Here is a 16184-nt window from a genome sequence, read left to right as displayed (position 1 = left end):
TATCCTTGAGCATTTGTGCTAAGGATTTGTGCTCGGGTGCATGTGGTGCTGAGCTGGAGTCTTAGTGTGATGGCTGAGGTCCCGTGGCCCTCCCTCTGGCCTAGCTGCGGCTTCCACTGGGGCACGCGGGGTCCAAGAGGCCCCAAAGAGCAGGCTACTTCTGTGTGTACAATATGAAACTACAAAGAGGTATACGAGGGCTATGAGTTGTTCACAGTAAACACAAAACAAAAATGTTCCTGCTTATTTACTCATATCAAGGAGTATATTGTAAGAAGAAAATTATAGCAAGTAGCTATTTCAGATGCATGTACTCCATCTTAACCAAAGTCAGACTTTATCCTTCAACACAGAATCCTGGAGTCTTCCAAATAGAAAATGATTGGTTAGACATGTGAAAGGGGAAGGGAATCAATGTATGTGAATTAATGCACCTTCTATCTGGCAAATATCATGTAACCCTTTTATTAAATACAATAAAAAATATTAAAAAAAGACATGTGAAAGGGTATCAATGTATGGGAATTAATGCACCATCTATCTGGCAAATATCATGTAACCCTTCTATTAACTACAATAAAAAATATATGAAAAAGTAAAAAAAGAAAATGATTGGTTAAGACACTCTTAAAATGGTTGTTGAACAATAAAATAAATGCAATCTTATTTCTACGTTGGATGGCTGCCTATATTTTATGCATAAAAATTTGTTTATTGACAAGGGATATAAAATAAACAGCCCTGTGATATTGCATCTGTTTTATCATTGTTATATTAATTTGTGATCTCCTTTATATATTTGTTATCATACCATTACTCAGAAAAAGTATTTAAATTATTTTCTTCTCCCTGAACTCTTGGATAGAAAGGTACCACATGAAGTAAGAAATTACAGAAACAATTTGCCCATGTTTGGAAATGCATAGAAATGTCTAGTTTACGTGCCTTAGAAAGACTGTGTAGGTAAACAGATAAATAGCTAGATAAACAAATACAGATGAAGTTGAAGTTTCTGGAATAACACTGATGGAGGAAGCACCAGACATCTCTCAGGCTCTAGTGGAGGAGTCAGGATTGTCTGCCAATTCCGATATGCCATCTGCCTTCAATGCAATGCATTCCATGGAGAAGCTCCCCTTCCGGGCAGAAAACAACAAAGTTGTTGACACCACTCTGGCAGCGCTTGAGAAGCAGAGACAAATGCACTCTTGCATTGAATATATGAACATTTACACATTTGCAAGGTTTGAAGAAAATTTCAGCATCCCATAATTCATTACTTCACAAAGAGAAATAAATAATTCTAATGTAGGTTATAGATAGATGAGAGACATATAGATATAGATAGACAGGCTGACAGATAGATAGACAGATGGATAATAGATATTAACTCAATTGATAGAATGCACTTAAACATGTCCAATAAATTGAAGATAAAGAAGCACTCTGCATTCATTTTATGTGGCTAGCATTATTATCCTGAGAGCTATGCCCAAGATCATTACAAGAAAACCATATTCTAGCATCCCCGATGAGCATGGTCATAAAATTCCTTGACGGAATATTAGCAAACCAAATTAATTTGCACATTAAAAGGATCATAATTGTGTCTAAGTGGGATTTGTTCTTGAGATAAAAGCGTGGTTCCACAAATGCTAATCAGTTCATATTGTTTTTGTATGTTGTTAACAGAAGCACAGATTTTTCCTTTTGTTTTTAACCTAGACTTCCAAACAAGATGCTTGCCAATCCAGCCAGCCTGAGCTGTATCTCAGTGTGGCCTGTGAGTCGGCTCTGTGAGACAGCACTGTTCTGTAAAATGCTAATTAAAAAAGATGGAAAAATAAATGGTTCCAAGGAAGAGAGAGACACTGTGCAAGATTCCTTTCTTGTTTCCAAAGCAGCAGTCACAAATAGAGAACTTGATATAATTACCTGTGTTTGGAGAAATAAAAGGAACATACAGAAGCTGCTAAGTGCATTTTCTTTGAGTTAAAGGGTTATCACATAGGTATTTGTAACTTTAGATTTGTCACTGTTGATAGTCTTGGGGTTCTTCCAGATGAATCCAGCTGTGATTCTGTCTCCCTTAATGAGAGAAAAGAATGACCTAGAAATGAAGATTTAAAGTACTTGACTGAGATTTGAACTTGGCAAGCTGAAATTCAGCTCCCATCCCGCCCAGTGAAACACTGCCTGCCAGAAAGTTCTCTGGGTATGCAGTGTAGATGGATGGATGGCACTATGCACTGGTGTAAACTACTTTATCTTGTATACCAGAAGGGATATCAAAAACAGGGGCTAAATGAGAGGCTTCCCAACTTATAAACAAATATAACTTGCTGGAAGTCAGGTGCATTTGGGGGTTTCAAAATAGCTTTGCATACAACACATTGAAAACTTTACAAGAAGGAATAGGAGATACACTAGGCTTCCTTGGCACAGATCGAAACTATCATAATAAGGACCAAGAATCACAACAAATCAGAGAAAGGCTGGATAAGTGGGACTGCAATAAACTGCAGAGCTTTTGTATGGCAAAGGACATAGCTAGTAAATTAATTAGGAAGCCTACAGAATGGGAGATCTTCACCAACCATACAACGGACAAAGGCCTCATATCTCAAATATATCAACAGCTCAAAAAATTGAATCCCTCCAAAACTAATCTCCAAAGTAACAACCATCCCATTAAAAGATGGGCCAAAGAGAGTCTTCTCTGAAGAAGAAATAAGAGTGGCTTATAGACACATGAAGAAATGCTCAACATCTCTGGTCATAAAAGAAATGCAAATCAAAACAACTCTAAGATTCCACCTCACTCCAGTTAGAATGGCCAGGATCAAGAAAACTAATAACAACAGATGCTGGAGGGGATGTGGCCAGGAGGGATCACTACTACACTGTTGGTGGGAGTGCAAACTCGTTCAACCACTATGGAAAGCAGTATTGCAGTTCCTCAAAAGACTAAAGATAGAGCTCCTCTATGACCCAGCAATTCCACTACTAGGGATTTACCCAATTGTCCAGAAACAAGGACATACAAAATCCACTAGCACAACGATGTTCATTGCAGCTCTGTTTACCATAACAAAGATATGGAACCAACTCAGATGTCCCTCAGTTGATGAGTGGATCAACAAGATGTGGTATTTGTACACAATGGAATTCTATGCTGCTGTCAGAAAGAATGACATCGCCCCATTTGTTAGGAAATAGAAAGACTTAGAAAAAAATCATATTAAGTAAAGTAAGCCAGACTCAAAGGAACTTAGGCTCAATGGTTTCCCTCATTTGTTATAATCAGTAGAAACCTTGGGCTCTCCTAGCAGAGATTTGCAATAGAGGAAAACCTTGATACATAAGGCCACATAGTATGATGCTATTTCAAAGGAAATCTAGGATATAGAAACAAAAGCCATATAATGAATGATTGTTGTCCTTAATGTACTATGTTATCTCTCATCTCTTTTGCTGTCGCTTGGTTATGTCTTATTGGTACAGTAACTCATTTTGTTATCTGATATATCAGATATATTTGTATTTGATTATTTTAAATTGGATAGGGAAGGGGGGAAAACAAGCTGAGGGGTGAGGGATGGGGGGAGGGAAATGGGGACCAAGACATGAGAAAGGGTATCAATGTATGTGAATTAATGCACCTCCTATCTGGCAAATATAATGTAACCCTTCTTTTAATTACAATAAAAATATATGAAAAAAGTAGCTTTGCATAAATATAGTAATTAGACAGATAGTCAATGCTGTTTGTAAGCTCGTATAAAAGTTTAGCATGGACTAAACTTACTGGATCAAAATTTATGTTATACCTTAGGTTAATGTCTTCCTGAGTTTCAGTATTTCTCTCCTCAGTTCTCCTTTGCTACTTTTTAAATTAAAAAAGAGCTAATGTAAAAATTCTACGAACAAGCTAGGTACTGGTTAATCCTATCTATAATCCTAGCTATTCAGGAGGCTCAAATCTGAGGATCAGGGATCAAAGACAGACTCAGCAGAGAAGCCTATGCGACTTATCTCCAACTCTTCAGCACACAGCTGGATGGTGAACTGCTTAAGTGGTGGAGCACTGGCCTTAAACAAAAAAAATCTCAGAGACAGAACCCATGCTCAGAGTTCAAGCCCAAGTATTATTACAAACCAAAAAGTCTAGAAGCAAAAAGACATGAAATGTGCCCCCAAACAGCAAATATTATATTTATTTCTTTGTGTTTACTAAATTACTCTTCAGCATGTTGCTAAAATGAAAGACTAGAGGCTGGACTTCTATAAAACACATATCATTTTGTATCATTTTTAACACAAAATAAATGGTAAATTATGATGATGAGGGGAGGGACAGTCTGAGGAATGGGGGAAACTTTCTAGAAGGTGTTCTAACAGCAGTGGGCTTTCCCCATTCACATTTTCATCAATCCTCACCAAGGCTGAAGCTAAGATGCAGCAGCTGGGCAGATGTGAACTGAGCTGAGAACTTAGAAATACCCTGGGGTTGAGCATAGGCAACAAAAAGAATTCCTATATTGACATTCATGCTACACCAAAATATAATAATAGTCAAACGGTTCATGCTGTACTATACAGGACATTTTCCTAGAGCTGCTTCACATTTAGGAAAGAATAATATTAAAATGTTGGCATTCTAAAGTTAAAATTATAACTTTAATCAATGTGAAATATAAAATTGGGAGCATGAGATGTAATGTACCTATGACTGCATCATTATAGTACAGTAATGAATGTGTTGGTTTATTCATGTGTATGCATTTATTTAACCTTTTATATAACGATGTCACTGGGACTTGAATTCAGTGGCTTAAGCTCTTGCCTGACTTTTTCTACTGAAGGCTGGTACTATAACACTTGAACCACACTGCTACCTCTAGCTTTTGCTGCTTAATTGGAGATGAACATCTGGTAGAATTTTTTTCATAAGCTGATACTGACTCTTGATATTCAGATCTCAGCCTCTTGAGTAGCTGGAATTACAGCCATGAGCCACCAGTACTGGGCCACAATGAAGGATTTAAATGTGCAGAGTTGTGATAAGGCAAAATAAAGAATTCAAGATGCCAACGAAGGCGTACCCCAACTTTCAGGACAGGTCGAACTACATAGTCAATCAGTTCCTCAAAGTTAATTCATTTTGGCTAAAGACAGTAGACTCAGTGGATTATATATAATATATATCACAAAATCTTGGTAGCATTTTTTAATGGACATGGAAAGTAACAGATCATTCAGTAGACATGTGGAGTAGACATTCAAATAAAATATAAAATAAAAGAAGCTATCATGCAATGACTTGACCAGGATCTTCTGGCTGTGTGGGAACATGTAGAAAACCATCTGGTCTACCAAAAGAAGGACCCTCACAACCTCTGAGGGATGAAAACAAGAAAAGGTGTCATTTGATATTGGTTTTCATCATAAAAGCAATGTAATCAGCAAAGTGCTATAAAATGAAGAAATTAATAGGACCCCTGTTTTTCCAAGGGGAGATTTTTAAAATGACTATTGAAAGACACAGTGTACCTTTGGAAAGTGTTGTATGCCTCACAGGAAAGCCTCATGCTTAAATGTGGTGAACAAAACATCAGAACCTAAGAAGAAACCTCATGCTTTATTTACCTGGGCCTGTGGTCGAGCATACAGCTCCAGCCCTGTACCAGGGCCATTTGGTCTGCGCTGGGCTCTCCTGCAGTTGCTGCTCTGTCCTCTTGAGCTCTGAGGAAAATACAATACAGAGAAATTGTATTATGCCGGAAGGCAGACTGCCTTTCACATGAGCCAGGCTATCTTCTAACCAGCAAAAAGTAAAAACAACCAAAACTTCAGGAAATCTCTCCCCGAACCACACTGTTCTATTCCGTTCCAGTAGTTTGTTTTCATTCTCATTACTCCTCTTATAAACCTGAAATTTTGACAGACATAGTGTTAAGTTTTACATCTCAAACTCACTAATTTCTTGCCTTTTGAGTTGGTCCCTGAGATCTAAGAGGCTATTGTGGAACAAACTTGAGAGAGCCTCTTGTCTCTTCTGGCTTGCCCTCCAAGGTCACCTTGATCTTCCTGGTAGAATTATTATGAAGCTGGGTATTTGCCTTTTATGGTACTGTATGATATTTCCTGGCTTGTCAGTTGGCATTTATGGTTAGCTTCCACTTATAGCTTGATGCTGACGTATCCTCTAGATAACGCTGTGAATTACTCATCATGGTTGCTGTTCTGTCCCTTTGTCTGTTTCTGTCTCTGTCTCTGTCTCTATCTCTTTCTCTCTCTCTATCTCTGAAATACCATGCCCTAATTAAACCCTCCCAGCTCCCCTTCAAACATTGGTGTGTGAAAGTCAAATGAACTTGAAATGACTGACTATGAAAAGTAATCATTTCTCCCTAAAATTACTCTGCAAATCACTGTTGGAGTACAAACTATTTTCTCATTGAATGAAAATATGCTTTCTTTGATAGAAAAGAAGAAAAATCAATTATAGTATATTGTATCAAAGAGTAAATAGTATGGTACACATAAAATATATCGAATATAATTATAATTATGCAAACACTAGCAGAAACATTTTAAAGTATTCAATTTCTTTTCTACATCTTTAATGACTTTGAGAATATATCTGCAGCCTGCATTAGAACAGTTAAAAGCAAAATGATTTGTTTGTGACTTTGTTAGCATAAGTATCACTTGTACAAAGCCCTCTAATGATGGTATTCTTGCTCAGCATGCAGTGTCTTTGGGTCAAGTTTTCTCTTCTGTTATTCTTCCTTAACTACACTGTTTCAACATTTTTTAATTTGTTCATGGTGCCCTTTTCATATATACACACACATATAATTATGACATAATTGCAGCACATTCACTCTACTACATTTGCTTTCCTTTCCTTCTTTCTGACTTCCTCCTCTGCTGACTGCCAACCTTATAGAATGATGTTCTGCTATTGTAATTTAGGCCTAGTTTCCATGAATGAATAAAAACCCTCAGTATTATCCTTCCTGAGTTTGTCTTGTCTTGCTCCACACTATGGTTTACAATTCATTTGTGTTCCCTTAAATGCAGCATAGTTTTCTATTTCTATTCTCTGTGTTCATGTCCTATATGTTCTATGTTCCATTCTCAGTTGTCAAAGACTTAGGCTGATCCTAGCATAGATGGTGTGAATAGGGTTGCTGTCAACATGGGTGTGCAGGTGTCTCTACTGTATCTGATTTGCACACCAATGAATGTGCACACGTCAATGAAACTAGTGCCAGAAAAAGTAGCGAAGCCACAGAACAGTTGGGACCTAGTTAGCAAAGGGTTGATATCCAGAACATATAAATAGAAAGCTAAAAGTTGAATATCAAAAGAGCAATAATGTACTTATAAACAAATAATAAATAATCAAATTAATAAACGTGCAAAGCAACCAAACAGATGTCTCAGAAATTGTGTATCAATGGCTGGTGTTCTTTGTTCTTTGGCTGTTCAGATTTCTTACTGTCTGCTAAAAACATAATGCATTAGTGATACAAATGAGAATACCAAGTTTATAGTTATGTTCATTACATAAGATTTTTATAATAGCAGCCCCTTTTCAAACTATGCCTATTAATTTTCAAGGTGGAAAATCTTGTTTCTTTTCTCTTGTCATAGAATTTTGGTCATTGTCGGGTAATTTCAAATTATGTTGTTTTTCTAGATATTAATTTATGTAACTATTTTTCTCTAAGAGCTCTTTTCCTTGTGATAGAAAAAGGTTTTCTTATTGGATTAGTAGTTGGTAAGATTCAACCTCAAATATTTTAAAGAGCTTTCTTAAGTGTTTTTGTAATTTTATGTTTTTGCAGAGTAACTGGTTTTCACTCCTGTATACAAGGCACCATGGCCACACTCATTCCTTTTGCTACTCTTCTTCTCCTTCATCCTTCTCATAGTTATCTCTAATATTCATCCATATACTTTTTCATTCATCTCTGATACTGGTTTATTTCATTCCACATGATGATCTATATGTATCTTAATTTTCCCACAAATAGCATGATTTCACTCTTCTTTATGTCTTTTTATTTCATTCTACATAATGATCCATATGTATCTTAATTTTCCCATAAATAGCATGATTTCACCCTTCTTTATGTCTTAAGAAAACTCTGTTATATCCTTTTACCACACCTCTCTCTACTCATCCGTGATGGCTAATTCCACCTCCTAGCTCTTGGGAATAGTGCAGTGACAAACCTCAGTAGTTAGATTTCTCTGTAGCTGGCTAAAATTTTTCAGGGTGTTTGTCCACAAGTGGCATGATTAAAAGCTATGAAATCTCTGTATTCAGTGGTTGTGTGTGTGTGTGTGTGTGTGTGTATGCTTGTGAGTGTGTGTGTGTGTGTGTGTGTGTGTGTGTGTGTGTGTATGTGTGTGCATGTATATGCCAGTCCTGGAGCTTGAACTCAGGATCTGGACACTATTCATTAGCGTTTTGCTCAAAGCCAGCTCTCTACCACTTCAGCCCCAGATCCACTTCTGGATTTGTGGTGGCTAATTGGAGACTCTCATAGAGTTTCCTGAGCAGGCTGGCTTTGAACTGGTATGCTCAGATCACAGCCTCCCAAATGGCTTGGATTATAAGCATGAATCACTGGCATGGGCTCATCTACTTCAATTATTATTGAGGAATCTACATACTGATTACCATTGTAGCTCAAAGAATCTACATTTCCTTCATGAAATATTGCTTTAAAAAAACCTGAATCCTTACAATACTGTTGATTTTTTGTTGTCTTTATGGCAGCTATTTTTACTGGGTTGAATTATCATTTCAGGTAGTTTTGATTCTGATTTCATTCATAGTTAAAGATACTAATTTTGGGGGCTGGGAGTTTGGCCTAGTGGTAGAGTGCTCGCCTAGCATGCACGAAGACTTGGGTTCAATTCCTCGGTACCACATATATAGAAAAGCCAGAACTGGTGCTGTGGCTCAAGTGGTAGAACACTAACTTTGAGGAAAGCCCAAGGACTGCTCAAGCCCTGAGGACTGAAAAAAAAAAGATGCTAATTTTTTCATGTACATGTCAGTTATTTTTACTTTATTTGAAGAGTGTCTGTTCTCTTTACTTGTACATTACTTAACCTTTTGATATTTAATTTATTAAATTCTTTCTATGTTGTAGATATCATTTCTTTTTCAGATGAAGAGTTGGAAAAGACTGTCATTACATCGATGTTTTGTGATGTTGAGTGTAGTGTGCACTAACTTTGTAGCTTATTGCACTTCAGTTACTAATTGCTATTATTTCACAGGGTGATGTACAGATTAAAGACTAAAATTGCACCAAAATTGAAAAGGCATTCTTCATAAAAATAGAAAAGAAAACAAATACCACAATACAAAACATCACATGAAAATAGAAATGACCCCAAATAGACAATGAAACTTGGAGCAAAAAGGAGCAATGTAAATGTAAACCAAGTGACAGCTTCTATGCCAGTTCTTACCTTCCTCCTTCCTGGAGTCAGTTTTATTCCTTTCGACACTTTGCTCCCTGGGGATTCCTTCCCTGGTCTCTTTTCAGTTTTTATCTTTGTTGTTCTGTTGTTTTATGGAGAACTGCAGTCTTGAGTTTCCATTCCTACTGTGTCTCCTTTGCTTCTGCCATTTCCAGATCTCCTCTCAAACCCTCATTTCCTGACAAAACCATTCCACATTCCTCAGGCCAACAGAATGAGATTTCCCATATTTCTCCCTTACAACTGCCAGCTTGGCCTGTACCAAGAACCAGTCTCCACCCACAGGGGATACCTGGCTCTGTGACTTTCTCTCCAGGAAAGCAAAATATTGCTATAGATTCCCTATAGCCCACCCTGCTACTTCAGGGAACTGTTCATGTGCAAGTTCCTATTTTGTTTCTTGTGACTATGCACATATGTCTTACTATAAATCCTAACTACAACTATTTACCACAGCAAAGATATGGAACCATCCCAGATGCCCCTCAATTGATGAGTGGATCAACAAGATGTGGTATTTATACACAATAGAACTCTATACTGTTGTCAGAAAGAACGACATCGTCCCATTTGTAAGGAAATGGAAAGACTTAGAAAAAATCATATTAAGCGAAGTGGCCAGACTCAAAGGAACCTAGGCTCAATGGTTTTAGTAGAAACCTTGGGCTTTCCTAGCAGAGACTTACAATAGAGCAAAACCTAGATACATAAGGCCATATAGTATGACGCTAAATGAAAGGGCCTCCAGGATGCAGAAACAAAAGCCATATGAGTGATTGTTGCCCTTAATGTAATATGTTATCTCTCATCTCTTGTTGTCTCTTGGTTATCTCATATTGTTACAGTATTTTATCTTATATCATATATATTTATATATGTTTATTTGGTTATTTGATATAGGATAGGGAAGGGGGGAAAACAAGATGAGGGGCTGGGATGGTGGGAGGGAAATGGGGACCAAGACATGAGATATGGTATCAATGTTTGTGAAGTAATGCAACTTCTATCTGGTGAATATAATGTAACCCTTCTATTAATTACAATAAATATTATATGAAAAAATAAATCCTAGCTACACAATTTTTCTTTCCTTTTTGGTTCACAACAAGACTAAACCTTGTGATTCTCTTACTTCAACTGTGTTTTGCGTTCATGGCTCTGAGCTTGCTACTCTGTTGCTCTGCCAATCCATATTTCTTATTGGAAGCTCCCAGGAAACTTGTTTCTGAAGATACGAAGTTCTCTGAACATGTTTTTCACGATCAAATTATTACTAATCTTTAACTTTTCAGCAAATGAGAAGTTCTCTTTTCACTGCAGTTTCACAATTAATCCATTCCATCATTTCAAAATAAACTTCCACACTTCAGTAAATGCTGAATATGGGAAGGAATTTTCCTTAATCAATGGCATAGATTCCAAAGCCTCTTCATGTGGGAGGGAACATTACATTGTTTAGTGGTTGCCTGGAGTTCCCTGTTGCTCCAATGTTCCACATATGTTCTTATCCAAGAGGGCACTGTTCACTTTCAAATGGAGGGTTACTCATTACACTTTCAGTGTGAGGATTTTTACCTCCACCCCATACAAGAAATACTGAATTATTAGTAGTACTGAATTATTATCAAAGGAATCCATAGAATAGCAGGCTTTCCAATGTCCACATAAACACCTTTCCCATAGTTTCATGCTTTCTCCAACGAAAGGATATTTGACTCTACTTCGTACTTTAAGTTTGTTCCCTTTGTTTCTGGATAGGGTTATCAGGAACCTCCATGTGCATGATGATAATCCCATAAGCTGTATTTTAACATCAATTCATTTCAGAAAAATAAATCACTTAGAATTTTTAAGTTCCCTTTATGATCGATTTCTCAAAGATAATTTGGAAGGAGAAATGTCACCCAATTTCCTGACATGATAACTCACCTTCACAATCTCTCACTTCCATAACTCAAGGAAATGTACAATAGATGAAACTTTGCTCTTTTAGGTTTTAGTCTGTGATCAAAGATTAAGCTTGTAATAAATATAAAAATAAGTATTAAAAATCTGATAATTTGGGCCAGGAGTTTGGCCTAGTGGTAGAGTGCTTGCCTAGCATACACGAAGACCCGGTCTCGATTCCTCGGTACCCATACACAGAAAAAAGCCAGAAATGGTGCTGAGGCTCAAGTGATAGAGCTTGAGCCTTGAGAAAATCCAAGGACAGTGCCCAGGCCCTGAGCTCAAGCTCAGGACTGGCAAAAAAAAAAAATCTGATAATTTAACAAATGAAAGCACAGATTCTAATTGTTCTGTTGTTTTCATTTTAAGGAGAAAATATGCTTGAAACTCAGTTCTGAGACTCTTTCCAACAATTAAAATGAATAGAAGCTGAAAAAAAAACAGATATAGGAAATTCTAGCATAGCCTCATAAAGCTAAATACTATTATATATATCTTCAAGGACAAGCAAACTTTCCATTGCAAATTATCGTAAGCTTAGATCAAGTTGGTTTCCAGTAATTTAATCAAATGAATAAAATTTTAAAAGAGATTTTCTTCATAATGTGAGTGCAGTTTCCGTATATTTATGATCACTTTCTCTAACATCTGCATATATTACTTCAGGGATTTTTGATAGAACACAAAAGCCATACCAGAAAAGCAAATATGTTGGACTTTTGAAAATAGTAAGAGATTTTTGCCATAGTTAATTATCTGTTTTAGTTATCCTTCATACAGTACTAGTGCTGTGTATTTTTTAAATTTTTTTTCTCGAGTGGTATGCAAATATGATCATTATACCACTTACTAGAGCATTCAGCATATCTCTACACCTTTGAAATTTGTAGAAATGAATGGTCATAACATGTATTATTAATATAAAATGTTAAGAAAATTGTTCACATAAAACAACTTTTCCATTAGAGGACTTTAAGCCTCATTTTATTTTTCCTGCTGTGTATCTTCTTGTAACTATGCATATAAGCAGAAAAGTGAAGCATTAAGTATTCTATCTCTTTTTAAAATGGCCTTTTCCTCAAGGTTCAAAATGCCAATACTATGCAACACAGTATTTGTAGAGTAAACAATATACAAATCTAATTTAATACAAATCTGCTGTTTCTTTAAGGAAAGGTAAAAAATCTGGTTTATTATAAAATTAAATGCTGACAACTTTTCTGATATGTCTCACTATTATATTTCCTTTTCAATTTTCTAGAGTATGTGGAATTATTTTTTAAGAGAGAATAGTACAGATACATTACAGGGTGAATACTGACTGAATGGAGTCACATAGCAATATTTCTGTCCAAAGGTAGAATTCACCTTCATCTCTTTCTCTGGGAGAAAACCACTCGTCATTTTTTCCATTCACTTCTTTGCTTCATGGCATGCTCTAAACTCCCTGCGAAGTAAAACTGGAAACTAGATAGTATTAACCCTGCAATGATCTACCAACAATGAGTCCAAGATTTTCAAAGCACAAAATCTCTCCTACCTGCCTAGAAAGCAGTATGTTGGTCCTAGTATGGACATTATTTAACTTCTTTGCTCATGGTATGTTTGACTTTAACTCCATCTTTCTATTACTGAGTAAGGAAAACATAAAGGACATCTTTGAGCTATTTTCCCTACTCAGAAGCATGTGTAATACAAAGGACTTTTCCACGTTTGTCTCCTTTCCATGTCTGACAAGTTTATTGTTGGCAGGAGCTGTGGGTGAAGAGCTTCCAGTCTGCAGGAGTGTTAGTGGCCAAGAAGCACCAAAATTAGTAACACCCAAAACTTAGACTACCCTGCTCCATCAAAAGACTGCAAGATACATGTGGTCTTAGATTTCAGGGAAAAGGAAGTGAACTCCAAGTAATGGAAAGACGTTTTTATCATTTTACTCCCTCTCTCCCATATTATCACTGTTTTTGACTTCTGTACTTTTTGCTATGCATGTAAGTTTATCTGAGTTGAGGAGGAGAAGGGGAGGCACAGAAATGGTGGGACAAAAGCTGAACTGATTCAGCAGTAATACTCTCTAGATGCTCCCCCAATCGTGGGGGGGTGGGGCTGGGAGGGAAAAACTGGGAGAAAATGAGAAAGAGGTGACACTGTTCAAAAGGAATACACTCATTACCTGACCTATATAACTGTAACTCCTCTGTATATAACTGTCACAATAAAAAAGAGAAAGCCCTTTCTTCTAGGCTTATGACATCTGCAGAGCTTTATATTTACTAATAGCCTGCCAAAAAATAACCCATCAGAACCTTATCAGATATCACGGTCAGTAAGGATCTTAAATGTCTCATATCATTTAACCTCATGGCCGACTATGACAGACACCGTTGGTAGCACTGACAGCCATCATTTATCTGGGTCTTTGGAAAAAGGTGTTTCTCACCCACAATGTTTTCTGAGAAAGCAGTGTCCAAGTATATGGAATTGAGGTCAATTAAAAAATTTAACAGTGTCGGCTGGAAGTTTGACCTAGTGGTAGAGTGCTCACCTAGCATGCACGAAGACCCACGTTCAATTCCTGGTACCACATACATAGAAAAAAGCCAGAAGGGGTGCTGTGGCTCAAGTTGTAGAGGACTAGCCTTGAGAAAGGCCAAGGACAGTGCTCAGGCCCTGAGCTCAGTCACCAGGACTAGCAAAAAACAAAAACAAAAACAAAAACAAAAACAAATAAAATGAATACATTCCCCAAATACAATGGATACACAGATCAATCACCCATAATAAACAAATAAAATCATTGAAGGGAAATGTGTGAACATGTTTTTGTTTTGTCTTTTATTTTTTCATTTTGTGCTGGTTCTGGGGCTTAAACTGAGAATCCCAAGCTCTTACTGTCTTTTTCCCCAAAGTTAGCCCTCAATACTTGAGCCACATGTCTATTTCCAGCTTTTTGTTGGCTATTTGTACGTAGTCTTGTAGTCTTCCCTGTCTCGACTTCCTTTGAATCATAATCCTCAAATCTCAGTCCCCAGAGTAACTAGGATAAGAGCATAAGGCAATAGTTTAGCACTAAACATTCTTGGCTTCCGAATAATGAATTGGTCTTGCCCTTGGCTTCTGAAAAGTAGGCATAGAAAGTGACGGATGTTGTGGCTTGGACTATGAGAACCCATAAGAGAAGATCCCTGGTTACTGCTCCACACTCCCTGGCTGTTGCAGAAGGCCTCCCTCCCATGGAAAATGATGATCTTTCCCACCCATCCTTCTACCTAAGTCCTTGAGAAGAAGAAAGGACACTCCAGAAATTAATCAGGAGTGAGAAAAACATTAACAACAAATTCTATAAAGTAGGTGGAGACCTGAGCTTGCCCTTAAGAGAAGATGTTTTACAGCGAATGCCAGCCGCATGGGATTTGTGGTTGTGGCACAAATACCACCTTTCTTCCGTAGGTGTGTGTGTGTGGGTGTCCAGGTGCAGCGCCCTGCACCTGGGGTCAGCCTGTCACCGTGGCCACCACCTTCAGCCTGGCCCGAATCTGTGCAGGTGGCTTGCGGGATCCCTCTCCAAGGCCCCCCAAATCAGACCCAGTGCCTTCTCAGCTACTTCTGCAAGATCATTTACACCATGAAGACAGGTATAAGGGAGAGCTGAAGAGGGCCTTCACTGCCAGGATGGAGTAAACACAGCAAAGGCGCAGGGCTGGGTCTGCCCTCTTCAGTTATGGAAATGCAGCCCTTTACGGAGTGCTTCAGCTTGCCCGAAATATCTGCTCCTCTGCTCAGACACTTGAACAGAAATTTCTACCAATAAAGCCATTCTCCCTGAGTCACAGGGAGACATGAGGTCAGGTGACTGGAGCAGCAAATTACCACATGACAAGTGCATAAAGGGTTACCAGTGCTCATTGTGGGTGACTGTGGCTCAAGCCTAGAAATGATTAAACCTCACAGCTTCTTTAAGGACCAATATTTCAATGCAGAGTTCAGCTGTCATTGAGATAAAATTAATGAATCCATACTAGAATGTAAACTGTTGAAATTTCATGAAATTTTAAATCTTAAGCAAAAGGATTTTCTTTGAAAACACAAATTTTATAATCAACTACAGAAAAGTGGATGTATATATTAATCTTGATGCAAGATCCTGAGGTCACGATACAAGCAAGAGGATCATGAGTTCAAAGACAGCCTGAGAAACTTAGCATGGCCCTGTCTAAAAAATATAAAAAAAACAGGTGCCAGTGGCCAATGTTTACCATCCTAGCTACTAAGATCTAGTGGCTCAGTTTGGAGGATTGAGTTTGAAGCCAGTCTGGGAAGGAAGTCAGTGAAACACTTCCTCATCAAAAAGCCAGAAGTAAAGCTAAGAGAGAGCATCCAGTCCCTGAAGACTCGGACGTTACACCACACACAGACACACAGACACACACACACAGACACACACAGACACACACACACACACACACGGATTCCCCCAAATTGTGAAGTAATTAAAATACTGACAACCAGAAGCATTTTGATAATATAGCATGTGTTTTACTTGAAAAACTATTAAGATTTTATAATTGAGCCAAGTGCTTCTTTTTTTTAATGTCATTTTCAGACACTCCATCATGGATTCTAAAGTGCTCAATCATTTTTGAAAAATGTTTGAAAGTCTGATCACATGTTTGTAATGGATATTTATACATATTGATGAATATTATTATAGTATACATACTTGC

Source organism: Megascapheus bottae, chromosome 8, assembly GCF_031878675.1.
Source record: "Megascapheus bottae isolate mThoBot1 chromosome 8, mThoBot2.hap1, whole genome shotgun sequence".
NCBI classification, from domain to species: domain Eukaryota; kingdom Metazoa; phylum Chordata; class Mammalia; order Rodentia; family Geomyidae; genus Megascapheus; species Megascapheus bottae.
Note: the sequence above shows the minus strand (reverse complement) of the source record.